Raw genomic sequence first — 17,750 nt, forward strand, 5'->3', positions numbered from 1 at the left:
TATTAGGAACTAGGACATGAGCCTGTGGCTAACCTGTCATTCCTTGATACAGTCTGTTTGTGGTTGGAGAAGATCTGAAGCCCTGGGCAAGGAGTTCAGAAACTTTAGGACGAAGTCTTGACCTGGAAGAAAAATGGAGTATTGGTGAGCTGCAGCTCCGAGGATCTCATGAGGGAGTAGCTGGTATGTGCATGCCAACACAAGAGTCCTCAGACTCTTTCATCATGCGAACCACATCTTGACTGCCAGATAAACCACCTCCTTTTGTACTTGCAATTGCAAAATAGCTCCGTAGCAGCTCTAGCAATTGCTCAGAGAGAAATGAAATAGAAAAACATTTCATGCATCCTTAGTATAGCAGGTGTTTCTACAAAAAAGACTAATTGTGCATTTTCATTTGGCCTTTTGCTGCATCTCTGCTCTGTGTCTGAACTGTTTGCTCTGCCAGGAGAAGAGTAGAGCCAGCCAACTTTTTGCAGACCTCTGACAGTGTGTTTAGGTTTGTCAATTTTAGGGTTGTTTTGTTGTATGCATTTTTTATTTTTATTTTTGTTTTAGATTGCACTGAGTAAATCGTATTTATTGTGCTGTCATGCAGTGTTTTGTAGAAAAATTTAAGAAGTAACATTTTTTCTCATTCCTCTTTGCCGTGGAGGCCTCAATCTTGCATTAAGTTACAGGAGAAACCCAGAAACAGTTAATCGAATGTTAAACAAAACGAATGAGGCTTGCACGGTGCCCCGAAGGTCATTAGACTCAAGGTCTGAGCGGCTGCCAAGGGGAGCGAGCTCCAGCGCAGGAGCACTCATCTGAGAAATCCCCACTGCTGGACATGGAGGGGTCGAACCTCAGCGCTGGCTGCAGGCGCCTCCCAGCTAATCTCAGCTGCCATGGCTGGACACGGGGTAGGAGCTCTTCCCTTCTCGTACTCTAGTCCAGAGAGATTTGCAGGTGGGTGGGGGGAAAGGACTGGCCTATTGCTCCAGCCACTTAGCTGTGGAGCTAGCAGGTAGCTCTAAAATCATAAAGACAGACTGTCGCTGGAAGTCAGGTCTGATGAAAGAGCCCCTAAAGTTTGGAAGTGGCACAGAGTTGAGGGGTGCAGTGGGCAGTGCAGAGGGACCCCAGTGGTCGGCTATGCTTCTTTTGAACTGCTCTCCATCCCACCCACATCTTTCTCTCCCCAAAACAGTGACTGTGCAGAGGAACTGCTGGTTTATTTTCCCCTTGAGTCCTGTCTCTTTCCAGCTTTGAGGTGGGAGTAAAACCACAGGATATGGATGCAAGATGGAAACAGAGAGGCACATCATTGTCTGTTCAACTTCAAAGCGTCTGCCAGTGCCTCTATCTGGGTTATAGAAGAGTTTTGACTAAATGGAGTCATTAAGGGAAAACTCTTATGAGCAAGGGTGAAGATGCATTCAGGTACCTGTGCAGTGCTACTCATGAATGTTAAGCCTATAGATCAAACGGATTCCTATAGATCAGTTTGTGTATCTGTAGGATGGTCTTGCTGTTATATTCCTCATTCATGCCATAATTGCAGGAATCCTTTATGCCAGTGTAAACATTGATCTCACTGCATGTTGGAATTACATAGTATATAAGATGAGGAGAGCTGGAATAACAAGAATGTGTATTTTCTGAAAAAGTAGAAGGTTTCTGAAGGAGGAGTTTTCCCAGAGGGAGCTAAGTTTACAGATCTAACTCATTCAGGCCTTTCTGGTTCTGAGGCTGACACACACATGCACAAACACACATGGTCTAGTATCTATTTCATGGACACATTCTTCCCATCTCAGTGCGTAAAGGTCTTGAAAGCAATAGCTACTGGCAGTACCCCAATTCAACATAACTAATAGGTCCTTCCCAGTTACAAAATCACTAGGGACACATACCTAAAGGAAAGCATTGCTTAAACTACCTTGCTGTCAGAGGCAATGAAACAAGCTGTGTGTCCTTTTGGGCTTGATTTGTGGGTTCTTTGTTTTTTCAGTCCTGGTTTGCTGACTGCATCTCAAGAACTGTGTTGCTAGAGCAACCTCACTAGCATAACTCCTGCAAGTAATCCAATGGTCTGCAGGAGTTTTTAGATATAATTATAAACTTGAATGGGTCTTCATTATTTTGCAACTTTCATGGATTAATAGGCTGCAATTGGAAGAAAAAAAGGACAGATCTGGCTCTCTGTAAACTGTCTCTGACTCAGTGGATCTGCTTGGATTTAAGAGGGCATGTCCTACCTGTATACTTAAAGCAGGTATTTTGGATCAGCATCAAGTGGCCTAACGCTGCTGACTTACACACAGCATCTTCAGTTTACATCTTCTCAGTGTTTGAACCTGGTGTTACGTGTGTAGACATGTAATTACTGGAGTGACACTGCCGCCTTGCAGCTCAGTACCTTTGACCTTCTGCTTACTTGTGTGTGTTCGTAGTGTGAGTATAGAGATATGGAAGTATATCTATAAGCAGAAAATATCTATGCTTTACTGTCTTTTCCTGTGTACCTAGGTGGGAAATCTTAGCTACAATAACTATCCAAGAAAGCTTTTTGACGCAAATAATCATCAGAGGAAACAAATGCCCTTGTGGTTTCTACCGGGTAAGTACATCCTGAATCTCCAGGCTAACAGGAACAGTTCTTTACAGGCTGACATTCATTTTCCAGGTCTAAATTTCAGTTAAGAGTTTGTTTTTACATTGGCATCCCTCCTAGCAATTGTTACACTGCCTGTTCATACTTCCCAGCCTAGAGGAGCCATGGAGAGGTTTTATCTTAGTGGTCTCTATCTCTATGGTCACCAAAACAGCTTAGGCATATTCTTTGAACAAAATTAATTATCGTCAGGTTATCTAGGAGTTTGACTCAGGCACTGTATTTCACTAATAAGCATCCATTTAAAGAGCTTGTATTTAAAAAGAATTGTTATCTAACGCTTACTGGCAGGTTTTGAATCTTACATCCCTGTTGAGATTGATTTCCTGTACATGCCTAATTACTGATGACACAGTAAGATATAAGCTGAAGAGCTATCTTGCAACTGAAAAAAAAAAAAAAAAAGCTTTAAGCCAAGTTCCCTTTGGCTCAAACAGAAGGAGGCTTCATTTTATTTCATTTAGTAAAGTCACCATGGAAGGATCCTCCTCCAAGTACTTGCAGAAGTATAAGGAGTGTGTACAAAACAAGTCCAGACATCAAACAGGGCAACTCCCAAAATGTCTCTGCATTTGTAAACATGCTTCACATCTGCTCAGCTTTGCAGTAAGCATGAAATATAAAACTTGGGATATCTGTCCTATTTGTTTGAATGGATGCTAATTCAGGCTGTGGTTTGACGAGATGGAGGCTGCAGCTGCATCTGGATTGAGAAAGTGTTTTAAGAAAAAAAAAAAAACACCCTGAAGAATGAAAGATATTTTTATTAAAAAAAAAAAAAATAGAAAAGGAACGGTTGCCTGATTTGATTTACAGTGCAGCCCCATGAATAGTTGTAGGAGCAAATGCCTAAGCAGCGCACTGCAACGTAGGAAAGGGGAGAGAACAGGAAGCCGTAAGAGTAACTTTTAGCCTTTTCTTGAGATCCAACAACAGTCTTTGCTCGGAAGGATGCTCACTGATGATAAGAACATGGAGGGAAGGAGAGGAGTTTCTGTTTCACAGAGATACATGTCATTTATGCCAGAGTACGCGTGAAAATGTCTGGGGACGCCTTTACTGAAGTTGTGTTTCACCACAACTATGGACTGGCCTGCTTCAGCAGGGGTACTTTCCCAAATAAAAACCTTCAGTGAGAATGTGAGCATGGCACTTTATATGCATGTAAAGAGGGAGGGCTTATTCCCAAGTTAGAAAGACAATATACTTCATCAGGGAAAGGCAGTTTTATACCAGCATAGGTACCTGCATAGCAGGGACAGTACTCTTAGAGCCTACATCAATTAAAAATGTATATATAGTAGTATCCACCTATATTTGGTACACAATTATAACATATGAAGAGTGCGTGGAAAGCAGGGTCAAGACGTGTGCCTAAAGCAAGTGGCATGAGATGACCTTTGTCCATGGTAGGGCACTAAATGAAACTGTTTTAAGCATCAGTGCAATGTTGTAGGCACTACAATGTCACCCGGATCCAGCTGCTGGAAGAAGTTTTTGCCCACGGTGGCTTATCACTGTCCTTTTTCTGCAAGTTACTTCTCTAAGATTTACTGATGGAGATGATTATCTGATCTACCTCATGCATTTCAGTCACAAATCTACCTGTACATCTGACCATCAAAAAGGGTGTCTGCCCACAGCCTGAGGCTTTTGGCTTGGGGGAAATCATACTGAGTACAGGAGTGAGCTGACCAAGACCATTCTAGACTTTGAAGAGTCTGAGCAGTCTGAAGTTAAAAGAAAAGGGTCTAACAGTTTTACAAGCTTGTACACTATTTGATTCTGTAAATACAAGCACCATGAATCATGCTGTCACTGGACCACTTTCTTACATTAATTAAACTATTTTCTTTCTCTCCTCATGCCAATGTCTGGTCAGACTTCCAGCCTAGAGCACTCATTTCCATGGGAAATGCTCTTCTTTGTGTAAAGTATTTTTGTGGATGTAGAGACAGTAAATCTGTCACCAGTTAAACGTGTAAAGCACAATTTCAAGAGTGCTGCAACCTCCCGGAAAACCTTGGGCTTCAGGATGTAAATGTTAAATAATGTGTAGCAAAAACTATGTGTATACGTTAGTGGGGGAGAAAGGGAAAAGTAACGCATCCTAACAGGTAAGTCGATGTCTGCTGCCCAAGGACTTGAAATTGGCTTGACTTTCCGTCCGTGACAAAACTGCACTTTATATGTGCTCTGGGGCTTGTGTCACTTGGCCCTGTCCCAGCCTTAGCTCTAGTGTGGCTGTATGTCACCTATCCTGCATGAGTTATTATTTATATGACAGCAGAATCCAGAAGATTAAGCTAGGACTGTACCCCATTGTGTTAGGCACCGTGCAAATACATACCTAACTCTGAAGATCTTATGCTCTAAAAAGTCCAGCAAAAAGAGCAGGAAGGAAAAGGGAAAGAGAAAGAGAGGGAGAAATGAGAAAATACATCCAGGGTCACGCAGCATGGAAGCAAGGCAACAGAGGCTTCTGCTCCTGGGTGGTGGCTGTTTTCGTGCCTTCCCAGCAGCAAGTGCTGTGTCACTCAGTGCTGCAGAAGCTAACTTTTGGGTAAGATCTATGTGCAGGACTTTTCCTGCTGTGACTGTCACAATGTAAGGGCATTTCTCTTCCTGTATGACTGCTACACCCTACTGCCAGAGTTACTGTCCTAATGCCCTGGTCAGTGAAAAAAGGCACATGTGCCTGCATAGTGGTCTTTCTAGGGCAAAGTCCCGCTTTCCAGGTCCAAACTGCTTGTGCTCAACAGGTCACTGAGTAGCTGTAGGTAATGCCCACTAGCCTGCGCACACCACTTTGGGCTAAAAGATGCTGTGCGAAGGATACGACGTTGTTAATGCAGTCAGTTTTCCAAGGGAGCTGTGAGAGGTTATTTTTGTTCTTTGTTGTTTTCCTAGCTCAGAAAAATGTCAGATATTCTCCAGAGTACAATAGACCTCAGCCATGCCGCTCCTGCCTGTTTCTATTCATCTCCGTAATAGGAGTGAGGGAGCAGCGACAGGGCAGCCCCCTGCAAAATCCTTCCTGAGTCTTGTGAGTGACGAGGCGGGTAGGAAATGATGGCAGAGTGCTGATGAGATTAGCACTTCTTGATCTTCATGGTGTAAGAAATCCCCAGGACTAACTCATCCTTCAAGATCCTCAGTGAGTAATAGGTGTTTTATCATCCTTTCAATTAGAAAGCATTTATCAGCAATCTTTGCTAACTCACTGCATGAATTGACCTGTCATTCACAGCCTCAGCCCTTGGAACTGGTAATTAAATTTAGCAATCTGTCTCAACAGCTCTGACTGAAATATGCAGTATGTTTCCATGTGGGCAGGCAGACACTTTGGGTTTTCCTTCCCAAAACGAAAGAGTTTCAGGAAAAGTGAATGAATGGTCCCGGATGCATAGGCGGACACAAGCCAGTACCTGCAATCATCAAGTCCTTGTAGCATCGTGGGGCATGGAGCGGCTCCGCCAGGGCTAGGGGCTTTTCTTTGTGTTAGTTGACATAAGATAGGGCCAGCACACAGAGCTCTCTAGCCAGGCAGTACCTGTTTCATCTCAACACTTACCAAGCTGCCTGGTTTGGGGCTGTGAAGGAGAAACATGCCTCACTCTTGACCCCTTACTCAACTTCAGAGTTTCATATCCATACCTAAACTCATGTCAAGCTATGGCACCAGAGGACATGTTTTACTGACAATGGAAACATTAAAAAGTCAGCCAGTCTCCTGCAGAAGGAACTTATTGAAGGAGTTAGATCCTATGGAAAAATGTCCAAACACTGTGTGTTACCCTGAGATTTCCTGGGCTTGACCAGCCAATAATTTTACATGCATGAAGGTGGTGAACAGAGGCCTGTTCCCCTATAAAAGAGTAAAATGGCTGCATTTTTGAGTTTGCAGGGATATGGTTTTGCAAACTGCAATTCCAAATGGACTGAAAGTTTGTTTTTCATGGTGGAACTGTGCTGTGTTAGAAACTACTTCCTTACATCAAGATTACATTGTACTAACTTGAAGATAATGCTAGTAATATCACCAGTACTGCTGACATTGAGACTGCATCTCTCTTGTTATTTCTTGGCCTTTCTCTAAGGTGTCCAGGTATCATTTTCTTTTTAAGATGAGAGGAAATTTGAGGGTTGCTTGCACCGAGATGTTACTTCTAGTACATGAACTTCCTTTCCCTGGTCTAAATTTTTGGTTGATGCTAGTTGATATAGGCTGATTTTCAGCAGCTAACCCACTGCTTTCTTTAAGCAAACTTTGCTCTGAAAATACACATCTTAAAAAACAAAACAAAACAACAACAACAAAAAAACAACAAACCAACCCTCTTCACAACTGCCAAAGGGCACAGAAATGCCAGCATCCCCACTACTCATTCCAGAATTAAGTTCAAGTTGCCTGGTTTGGGGTTTTGGAGGAAACACACAATTTGCAGAGTTCACTGAACCTCACAGAGATTTGGTTTTGCATTTGTCTGGAACTGCCCTGAAATATTCCTTAGCCCATTTTACCACAAGAAATGTCCTGAGGGGATTTTTTTTTTTTCCCCCTTTTGCTACAACAGCTTTGTCTCCATGCTGTCTTAAGGAGACCACCTACGATTTAAAGAAATAAGGACCTCCGTGAAAAGTACAGGCCAAACCTGATATTTAAGGGCCAGCTCCCCACAGTATTTATCTAGTTGCCTGAGCTGGTTAAACCACAGGAGGAAAAAAAAAAAAAAAAAAAAAAAAAAAAAAGCATTATCATGTGAGGGCTGGGAGGGTAACCTCTGTTAAAAAACAACAACAAAAACAAAACCAGCCACCTGAAAACAATGGGAAGAGTGCCAAGGAGAGGAAAGGAAAAGGACTGTGATATTTATGAGGTATAGCAAATAATAGCACTGGGAGGTAGCACAGCTTCCCAAGTATGTGCTTCATGAGCGTAAAGCAGCAGACATACGTCCTCAGTTTTGGAGCTAGAGAAAGGGCCCTGCCTAATATGATTTACTTAAGAAGTTTCCCTGCATTTTTAAGGGGGAAAAGTGGTTCTGGACAGGGAAAAAGGATGGAACTTGGACAGCAGAATATATTTTGTTTTTTCTTTGAAGCTACCCAAAGGTTCCTTGCAGCTTCCTGCTCTCCAAAAATCGTGTGTGCTAACTTCAGCCCAAAAAAAAGAGAAGGAAAGAAACCATCACAATTTAGTGCAAAGGCCACTTCTTTCTCACCAAGGCTCTAAGCAGGGACATAAATTATAGGGTATCTGTTTCAGGCCCCTTTCAATATACTACTCCTATAAGAGCTCCAGAGTAAAATAATCCTCCAGAGATCTGAGGCAGCGTGTTATTAGCAGAAGCTCATAGGTTACTTTTACTGGTGTCTTGGGTACCTTTATGCTGAAGTGTTAGTATCAGCTTGAGAGCACATAATCTTTCTCCTGAGTCTAATTATATATTCACTGTGCGGGCAACAGAATATTCATATGTATTTAATTAGTAAAAAGGTTATGTTTTAAACCCACAAAAGCAAGGCAGGAAGAAGTAAGGATGAAAACTCAAATAGCCCTTAAATTGCCCTTTTATCTCAATGTATCGCTTACTGCCTGGGAGCCCCCAAGCCCCAGTGTGAAAGATACTGTAAAAACATTTAAATATAAAGTCATAGTTGAATAAGCTACAGCCAGAGTGAAAACCCAGACCTCTGTTGCGCTAATGATCAATTAAATTATTCTTCATTTGCACCAGCTCATACAGAAATGGAAACATGTAGGGTTTGTGTCTACTCAGTACCTCAGCTGGGCAGCCTATAATGTTTGTGGTGTGAGCTAAAAATCTTCCATCATTTGCAAAAGCAGTTCGTTATCTGCTTTAGAAATTTCTCATTTACATTTTCCCATTGCAGAATATTAGGTAAAGTTCTCAAGGATTTGCATTATAGTTCAGTTAATAGCTTAACCAGCAGTTTATATTAAAATAAAAACTGTAAAAGCTGTACACTTGACAATATAATGCCATTGCCTTATCTTTTCAATTGCTTTTTTTTTTTTTTTGGTAAGTTTATTGGGTTTTGCAGGTGCTTTCTGAAATGCAGTGGTGACACAATTATATAAAGTTGTAGCAGTTAAGTTTTTACCACAGAGTCTGTGGCTAAAGAAGTGACCAGGGAACTGGGAAGATGGAGGCTCACTTTGTGCTTCTGTGTAGCCTTGGGTGAATTCTTTCAGCTAAAATCTTCGAGAGTGGTCACCTTGCTGACTATCGACTGCCCCAAGGAGACAGCGGATTTCCAACCACTCAATGTGCCCCCACGTAACCCATCTCTAGGCTCATGGGGTGCCTGGTGCCCCAGCCAAAATCTGGGTCAGGCTGTCTTCATACAACTTTGGCTTTGCTTCTCCCTTGTCAAGTTGCATAATAAGTCTCAGAGAGATACAGATTGGAAAGGACTACTGGAAGGACAACTTCAAAGTAAGGCCATCTTCCATTAGATCAGGTCTTCCCCTAGTCAAGAAAAGCACCTACAGATACAGGTTTTCCCAACATGGTCTGCAGTATCTGACTTGGTGCAATGAGTACAAGACCAAAAGACCAATAAATAAATAAATAAAAGCTGAAAAAAACAGCTCCAAGAGTTAGAGGGAATGGTTTCCAATGCAGTTGGGGGATTAGGTCTTGCCGTAACAAATTGCAGACAATTAAAATATGCCATTGCTTTTGAGGATCAGTCAGCACAGTGGGAAAGGATGATGACTGCCCTTCACTGGCCCACGGCTGTCTTGACACTGCTCTCACTGCCTGCTTTTTGGAAGCTGCATACTTTCCCCAGAAAAGGGCGTCAAAATAAATCTGTTCAGTATCCAAAACTTGAATATTCACAGAGGTTTTGTCCTGGAAAGACAGGACCTCAGTGACAACGGAGTAGAAAATAGAGGGCCTCTTTATGCTTAGCTCTATCATACAATATAGCTATTGTTTGTTTGTTTGTTTTTCCACACATCTAGGCTGGGATCCTTGGGCCATATGCAGAGAATGAATTGGGATACAGTGAATTTATTTCTTTAGCATCACAGAATGTGATTCTTCCCATCACATGCCTGTGTACACACAGTGTGTGGAATTTGTCATGCGAAGACTTCTGTTTTCTTCGAAATACCCTTATAAGAGATTTGAAAGGAGTCTCAAAGAATGAAAGACATTGAGGGACTAACTGCAGATCTCTGCATAGAGCACAGGGCGGGCAGCCATGACTCCTGTGTTGTGGTCACTTATTCTTGCTACAGACACTTACTGTGGGAAGCATAGATCATAGTACCTGAATGGTCTCTTCCTAGCTCTGCAATAATTGCTGTGTGATTTTTTATCAGCTCTGCAGACCTGGATCTTCAAAAGTATCTGGATACCTAGTTTGTGTGGTGTGCTTTCTTTATTTTTTCTTTTTCCTTTTTTTTTTTTTTTTTTCCCATCCACTGATTTATATAGCTTGGGGGATGCGGTCATAGGACCTGATTCTAAAAGCTCTGAGTGCTGTGACTGCAGCAAAGCAGTGTTTCCTGAGCTAGTCATTTAGACTAGTCAGATTAGCAGGCATGAGTTCCTCAAAACCTCTTTGCTGCAGCATTACAAAGCAGTGGATTTTACTTGTCTTGCCTCCGTGGGAAAGGAGCGCACACTCAGGTTTGTGTTGCTGTAGCTAGACTGCTCTTCCATCTGAGATAGTTCATGAAAAGCTGGCTCAGTTATCACAGCTCTCCACTAGAGACAAAACATCAGAGGTGCTGAGAGCAGCCAGAGGACTAATTACCTGTGGCCAGCCAAGCCCACACTCTCTTTTCAGCTTGTCCCATCTCCTGCGCTCAGACGGGTTGAGGTTTGCTGCAGAAAGCTGTTTTAGAGTGTTTTGAGATCCTGGATTGCTCTGAGCCTGAAATACAGCAAGCCCTTGACTGCAGACTTCACCTATCTTTTGCACCACTGAGTTGCAACATGGAAAATACCAGGTAATAGGAGTCCTGATGCAAGTAAATGACTGGCTGTGCTGATTCCTTAACAGAGAAAATCTGTTAAAGCCAAACTTTCTTTTCACTCACCTCTATAGCTTTGCTCATTCAGAGATGTAATTGGGGACAGAGTTCATGTCAGTGGGGCTTCTGAGAAACAGCTTGGTTAGCTTTTTTTTTTTTTTTTTTTTTTTTTTACCTGAGGGGGATAAGTGGGAGTTTGCCCGGCTGTGGAAGGGGATGTTGAAGGGACTGGAGACCTTCTGGCTAGTGGCACGGCTGGTCACATCCTACCTGGGTATTGAAGAGGAAGGTGTGAGACTGCCATTGCAATTGTAAGCACAACCTCTGGCCCTAAATGTGAACGAAAAGCTCTGTGAACGAGAGGGTTTGCAGGAGAGTGTGCACAACAGAGAGGTGTGGTTTTGGGAACTTGGAGAAGGAGTACACATCTTTTCTCTGTTTCTTTTTGTTTTTCCATCCTCAAACACCATCAGTTTCAAGCATGCCTCTGTAACATCAGGGCTGAAGATTCAGGCTTTGTTTTATTTCTTTTAAGAACAGGGGAAAATAAAGGATCAAACCAGACTCTGCAGTGACTTCTTAAGGCTCTGGTTACATGGTCTGGCTTTCCAAAGCATTGAGCAAAATTGTCTTTGCAGCTCCACAGGAATACGATCAGATGCACCTCCTGTTTCACAGCGCTGCAGGCTGAATTAACTGAAAACTTCTGGCCAGTCTGGGTACTTTCAAAGTTTATGCCACTTATTAGGTACCTAAAGATGAAGGTTTTAGAGACACTTTTTTTTTTTTTTTTTTTTTTTTCCCAGCTGCTAATCTCATGGGGAAATTTGCATTAATTTACATTGAGGGACTTCACATTTTAGTTTAAGTGATGTGAGTGTTTGCATCACACTAGCAAAGCTGAAGTTAAACCAGTGCATCTTTCTCATAAAGATAACATTTATGAGGTAAAAAAAAAAAAAAAAAGATGTAACACATAAATAAAGTCTGTGAACTGGGAGGACAGCATTAAAGGCGAAGTGCAACCTTGCAGCTTCCCATAACTGTCTTTCACTTCACTTTTCGGGCCAGTCACGAGCGCTGGAGCAGAGGGCAGCCAACTCTCCCCACTTCACATCGTCCTCCACGGGCAGCAGGAGTGCCGGTGGGACTTGGGGCAGCGAGACCGCTGCTTGGTGGGCGAGGTGGACCAAGAGGCATCACAGTCCTCTGCAGCGTGAGGTATGTCTCCCAGAGGCAGCCCTTTGTCCCTTGGTGGGAGGATGAGGTGAAGCAATAACTCACAGCCCGCTTCCCACACAGTAACCTCCAGGTCTTTACCTCTGTGCAAGGTTTTGCAACCCCTGCAGTGGGCGGAGAGGTGGCTTTTGTGTTCCTGGTTGCTTACCCACTCAGGCCAGCCTGATCCTTCACCAAAGTCCATTGCTCCAAACCATCTGCAACGTATATCTCTGCTGTGAATACAGTTCATGACTCTGACCCCAACATGGGGTTTGTGGACATCCACATCTGTGTGAAAGTGGAGGTTTCCCCACTTCCCACCCCATGGGTCTCATCTCAAGAGCCCTGACCAGAGCTGCTGGAGGGGAAGGGCAGTGCAGGTTGTATTGTGCCTGGATCTGACCCCAAATCATGGGAGGACATGTCAGATCTGCTGTCAGGAGGCAGCAGATTTCTTGGTTAGTTTGTGCTTGCTGACACAAAATGGGGAAAAAAAAATGAATTGGGGAAGGTGGGTTTTGCCTTCTTCATCCTTACATTATGTGCAGGTGTGAAGCTCCAAAGATGTAAAATTTAGCTAAAGCCGTTGACTTCAGCTTTTTTCACACTGGAAACTTGGTCACTTTCCCAGGAGCAGAATTTGGCCAAGAAGCCCAGAGCTGACTACAGTCAGCGTTTAGTCAGTAAGGAGGGTTGGGGCCGGGAGGAGCTCCAGGATGGGCCCGGCCTGTGGCCGGCCGTATCTCGCCACTTGAGTGCGAGTGGTGCCCAGCATTTTGGTTGGGCTGAGGACAAGGGCTTCCTATGGAGACCAGATGTGGCCGAGTCCACAGGGCTCGTTACCACCTCTGCTGGTGTGCTGAGGGACAAGAAAGGAGGCTGTCACTGGAGGAGTCCCCAGCATTGCAGCTGCAGAAATCCCAAAGCAAAACAGCAGGAAGCCGGCTGGGTAAACACAGGAGGTGCTTGGAAATAAATGCCCCACAGAGGCACAGACAACCTTTCCAAAATCCATTTAAAACAATTGGCCTCCACCTGGGTTAGGCCGGGGGGCGGCCATCGGGCTGCAGGGGCCTGCTGGCGTCCCACACGAGGCAGTCAGTGTGGAGGAACAACACGGGGCCAGCACCGGGGCCAGCACCAGGCCCTGCTGGAGGCCAAAACCCTCCCATCCCGGGGCCTGGAGCAAAGTTGAGGGCATTAAGCAAGACACAGGGCCTAGCCCAGCAGATGGATGGCTTGTGAAGGTGGTGGGGTGAGGACACAGTGGGGCTGCGAGGCAGAGATGTCCCCTCACACGCATGCAACCCTGCGTGCGTCGGTGCTGCGGCGCTTTAAACGTGCTAACATGTTTTATGATGCAGTGCGGGTGAAACAAAATAGTGGCTCCTGGCTCCTCGTAACTTGTGTAAACTCCAGATGTGACAATCCTGCTGCTGGCAAAGGGAGCTGTTTATCCCCGTGCTCTCCTCGCATTGAATTAGCTCCCACTATTAAGAGCCTGCTGAAAATGTGCCTGCATGCTACCAAATGGCTGCCTAATTGTGCCTCTGCCCCTTCCCGGAGCCACACATGAGAAGTGCAATCCAAATTCCTGGGCAAACCATGCAGGGCCCTGGAGAGCACTTTTTTGACCCCCCACCCCCTCCCACCCCCCCCCCTTCAGGAATTGAATGTCATTCCTGAAGGATAATGCAGGATTAGGGCAAGGGGAAAATGAGTGGCTTAAACAGCTCCAAACTGCAGCAGGGCTCAGCAAAACGGGTCCTTCTCCCCTCCCCTTGCAGACTTTTTTTTTTTTTTTTTTTTTTTTTCTTGCAAGGGGAAGGAGGAAAGAGGGCCTCTGGGTTGTGAAATGGGCAGAAGAGGAACAATCGCAGTTCCCTGAAAGCCCCCAACCCCAGCAAGAGTGATGGGGCATGAGCGTAGGAACGGGGCACGGTGATGGGGCACGGTGGCAGCCGCTGTGTGTGGCTCCCCTGCTGCCTCTCCCAGCACACAGGCACTGGTTGTTGGGGATTAGGGGGAACAGATGCACATAAGATGCTTATGGCCTTTTCCAGACACAAGGCCGCTTTCCAATCAGCTCAGAGGAAACAGGGTAATTAGATGGAGTCGCAGGCAGGGAGCAGGGGGGAATTAGCTTGTTACCCAACCAGAGACCGCAAGTCCACCTCCTCCATTCCTCCACCCATTTTTCCCCTCCATTCCTCTGCTCACTCTCTCATTTCAAAGCTTTTTTTTTTTTTTTTTTTTTCTTTCCTTTTCCAGGCGGCAGCTGATGCTGGCTGGCTGCTGCCAAACAGGTCTGGCCTCCGCAGCTGGGACTCTCTCCATACTTAAGCAGAGCGATGAATCAGCCATGTCCTTTAGAAAAGGTGATGTCTCCTGGATGTGCTGCTGGGATGCTCAGTACCCCTCCCCGTGAGCGTGCATATTAAGGCACCTTTGGCTGGAGTGCCCTTCAGGCAAAAATCTGAATTGGGTCAGGCCGGTCCCAAAAAAGCCCCAGGAACTGGGGTTTCTGCCCCTACCCCTGGAGTGTAACCACTATAGACAGAGGCTGCCATTCCTGGGTTGCATCGTGCCTGACAGCTCTGTGATAATGCAGGGGATTTTTCCTTTTTAATTTCTTTAAAATGTTGTTTGAGCATGCTTACACTTTCAGTGCATTGTTATCTTTGGTGAGATTTTGCTGGTTAAAGTTCTCCAAATGTGGAGACATGTCCCGTCACCACTATTCAGAGGGCAGCTGTGACAAGGTAATTGTCCTCATGCCCCACAGGCAGTGATCACATTTTGTGATTAAGAAGCTCACTGCTGCATTTGTTACCAGCTCCCCCCACAAACTCCTGCCTTGCTTGTTTAGCTTCTGAGGCCAGCCTATGCTGCTGTTTACTGGGAGAGCAGTGCTCTTCTCCAAGATGTTTTGTTTCAAAACCATCAGAATGTCCCAGGGCTTTTGAAAGGGGCTTTACTGTGTCACGAAAGGCAGTGTTCCCCATGGAAAGATTTTTTCCAAATGACAGGTCAGTTAGGCAGTAAACAGCTGAGAGAGGATCACCATTATAGCTGTAATTGAGCAGAGAAAAGCTGACCCCAGCTCTGAGGCAAAGAAACTGGCCAGTTTCTGAACTTCTCCAAACGAACGTGCTGCTCCTTACTGGTGGTACCCTTGAGCACATCCTGTAGATAATTTTCTGAGATTGACATTAACCTCTTCTCATATGTATGCGGAGATCGAGTGTTGAAATCCACTCGAGAGCTGGATGGAAAATTTCTGACAATGGTTTGCTGTCAGGAAATGCTGGTTCAGCAAGAGGAAAAGATGTCAGCTTCAACAGTAAAAAAAGGATCAGAAAGAAGCAGAAAAAATGATACCATTGAAGATAGCCTCCTGAGGGCTTTTTGAAGCAGTGTGGTTTATTTTTCAGTGCTGTGTTTTTATTGCTCAAGTTGACATGGCCAGAGCAGTGGCTGCATCATTTTTTTTTTTTCCTGTGGCTTTGTTCAGTATGTGGCAGAGAAGAGCTTGTGTACACCCAACACCTTCATACAATATGGGAGACATTAACAGTGCAAATGGGGGGAAAGAAATTCTCTCCAGTGTCCCGTCTTGTGTATGAAAAGCACCACTACAGAGCACAAAACTCCCTCAGAGATGTGCTTGGGCCGCTCGCTCCTGAAGCCATCTTATCCCCATCTCCTGGCTATGTGAGATAGCCAACCACCTAGGAAAGCTGTCAGCACCCTCGTGCCTCAGCACACTGCTTGTTTATGTACCTCCAGTGCCTGAGGTCCAGTAATTCTAAAAATGGCATCTTTCCTGAATGTCCAAGCCCTCGCAGGAGGACAAAAATAAATACCCAGAACAGGAATAAGACATGGGTGAACTGGAAGGATAAACACGTGTTGCATGGCAAGTATGTGCAGCAGTGCTTACTGCTCTGCATTTTTTCTCTGAGATTGCAAAGTAAACAGACAAAAAATATATGTTGAAGTAAAAACCTAAGCTAAACAGTATTCTAGTACAGTTCTGGAAACAGCCAACCAAAAAAAATCCTCCCAAAATACACAGCTTCCCTACAGAGGGTGGTTGTTTGGGTCAGGACCGTCCCAGTTAGCATTAAAACCAGACTTAGTGCCTCAAGTGCTTCAGCACAAATATCATAAATAGATTATTACTGTGAGATAGCAAATGAGGTGATCCACCAGCCTAGTCACTCTCCTGGCGCAACACAGGCAGCACATCTCCCTCCAATACAGGGCCAGCTGTGCAGCAAAGCCCCTTGGAGACATGGGATGGTGAGAGGATCGGGGGGGGGTGAAGCCTGCAATTTGCATCAGGACGTGGCCCGTCCCGAACAGGGCCGGGCTCGTGTTTGGCGCTGGGTGGGTGCAGCAGCCTCTGTGCTTGTGCACAGCCACATGCCCACTTGTTCCCCGGAAGGAAACCTTGGACGTTTCTGAGGCTTCCTCTGGTATTTCTCCTGATGGGGAGGTTTCTGTCTCAGTAGCCGTGCTCGTGCTTTATGCTCCTTTTTCAGCGCTGCCCCCTAAGGGACTGGCCTGCAACGTTTTCTGGCTCTCTCCGGAACACGTGAAATGAATACCGCAGCGCTAACACGCGACAGGTAGTTTTGTGGTGACCGTACTGGCAGAACCAATGTGTATTTCAGTGATACTAAGAGTTTTGTAGCTGTTACTCATTACCAGGACAAGGACCGCCTACACATTTCCCTATCAGTTTCTGCAGTAGCAGCACTTGTCTTGAAAACCTGCCCATCTGCCTCCCCCCAGGCACTCGCCTGCTCTGCCCCCTACATGATTTCTCCAGGCCATGCTGCCCATTAAGCATTTCCCCGAGCTACAGGGGACAGACTGAACGTCTGGGAATGTGTGCACACCTCACATGACCTGAAACAGCTCTTTTTTTTTTTATTATTTTTTATTTTTTTTTTCCTCCTGTTGCTAGATCTCTCAGGTACTCCCACTTTGACTCTCCCTTTCTTACTTCTGGGGTGTTTTTAGCCGGCAGTGTGGCCCCGGGGCAGCTTGACATCCACGTGTGCAGCACTCAGCACCGAGGCGCAGGCTGACCTGCTTGCAGGCTCCATGCACCGCTGCTCTAATGACGACAATGATTTTTCATGCAAGATACTGGAAGAAGGAAGTAGCTGTTTCCAGTAAGCCACGTATTAAGCAGGAGCTGGATTTCTGGGGCCTTTTGAATGCTTGTGTTCCTCTCGGAGCTGCTCGCCTCTAACCAGGATGCTTTGAGGCTCTGAGCCTTTGTCAGCCCTGCCGAGGTCTGGCATTTGTCAGTCACTTGGAAGATGGGAGCTTAAGTGGGAGTTTTTCCCTGTTGCCAAATGCCATCCGTATTTAGGGAGGCTTCTGGTCCTAGCCTCAGAAAAGCTGTCAGTTCTTGCTGCAGGGTTTTCCATCAGGCAGTAGAGGAGAGGCAGGGATGCTCAGGGCTCCCTGGTAGTGCCTGGATTTCACCTCCCGCATGTGATGCAGCTGTTTTGCAGCTTGAGCTTGCAAGTGCTGTTCAAAACTGAAGAGCATGGGAGAAGAGGAAGAAAAGTTTAGTTTCTCCTCTCTGCTCCTCTGCCTGTGCTTGTCATGCTGCTGCTCTCCTCCTCCTGCCCTGCTCCCCAGCTTCTTGGCAGATTCGCTGCCATTGCAAATGTACGTGACTAATCTGTTACTTGAGGAACGGGGAAGGCGTTTTCACAGGCTGGAATGACCCAGCCTGTCAGGAAGCCGATGGGATTCACTGCTGGGAAAAGTTTTTTCAGAGGGCTGGTCCCCTTGTTAAATGACGGGAGAGAGATACTCATCGGAGGG

General features: G+C 45.3%; 1 long non-coding RNA gene across 1 annotated transcript in view; it reads left to right on the forward strand.

Annotated features, from left to right (window-relative positions):
* The first annotated feature begins 775 nt into the window (after positions 1-775).
* LOC311222425 overlaps positions 776-17,750 on the forward strand; it is a 32,192-nt gene continuing 15,217 nt past the window's right edge. The window contains exons 1-2 of the long non-coding RNA XR_014619350.1: positions 776-905; positions 2,515-2,605. This is a non-coding gene — a long non-coding RNA (uncharacterized lncRNA). The remainder of the gene's footprint in view (positions 906-2,514; positions 2,606-17,750) is intronic.

Source organism: Netta rufina (assembly GCF_964035555.1).
Source record: "Netta rufina genome assembly, chromosome: 2".
Taxonomy (NCBI): domain Eukaryota; kingdom Metazoa; phylum Chordata; class Aves; order Anseriformes; family Anatidae; genus Netta; species Netta rufina.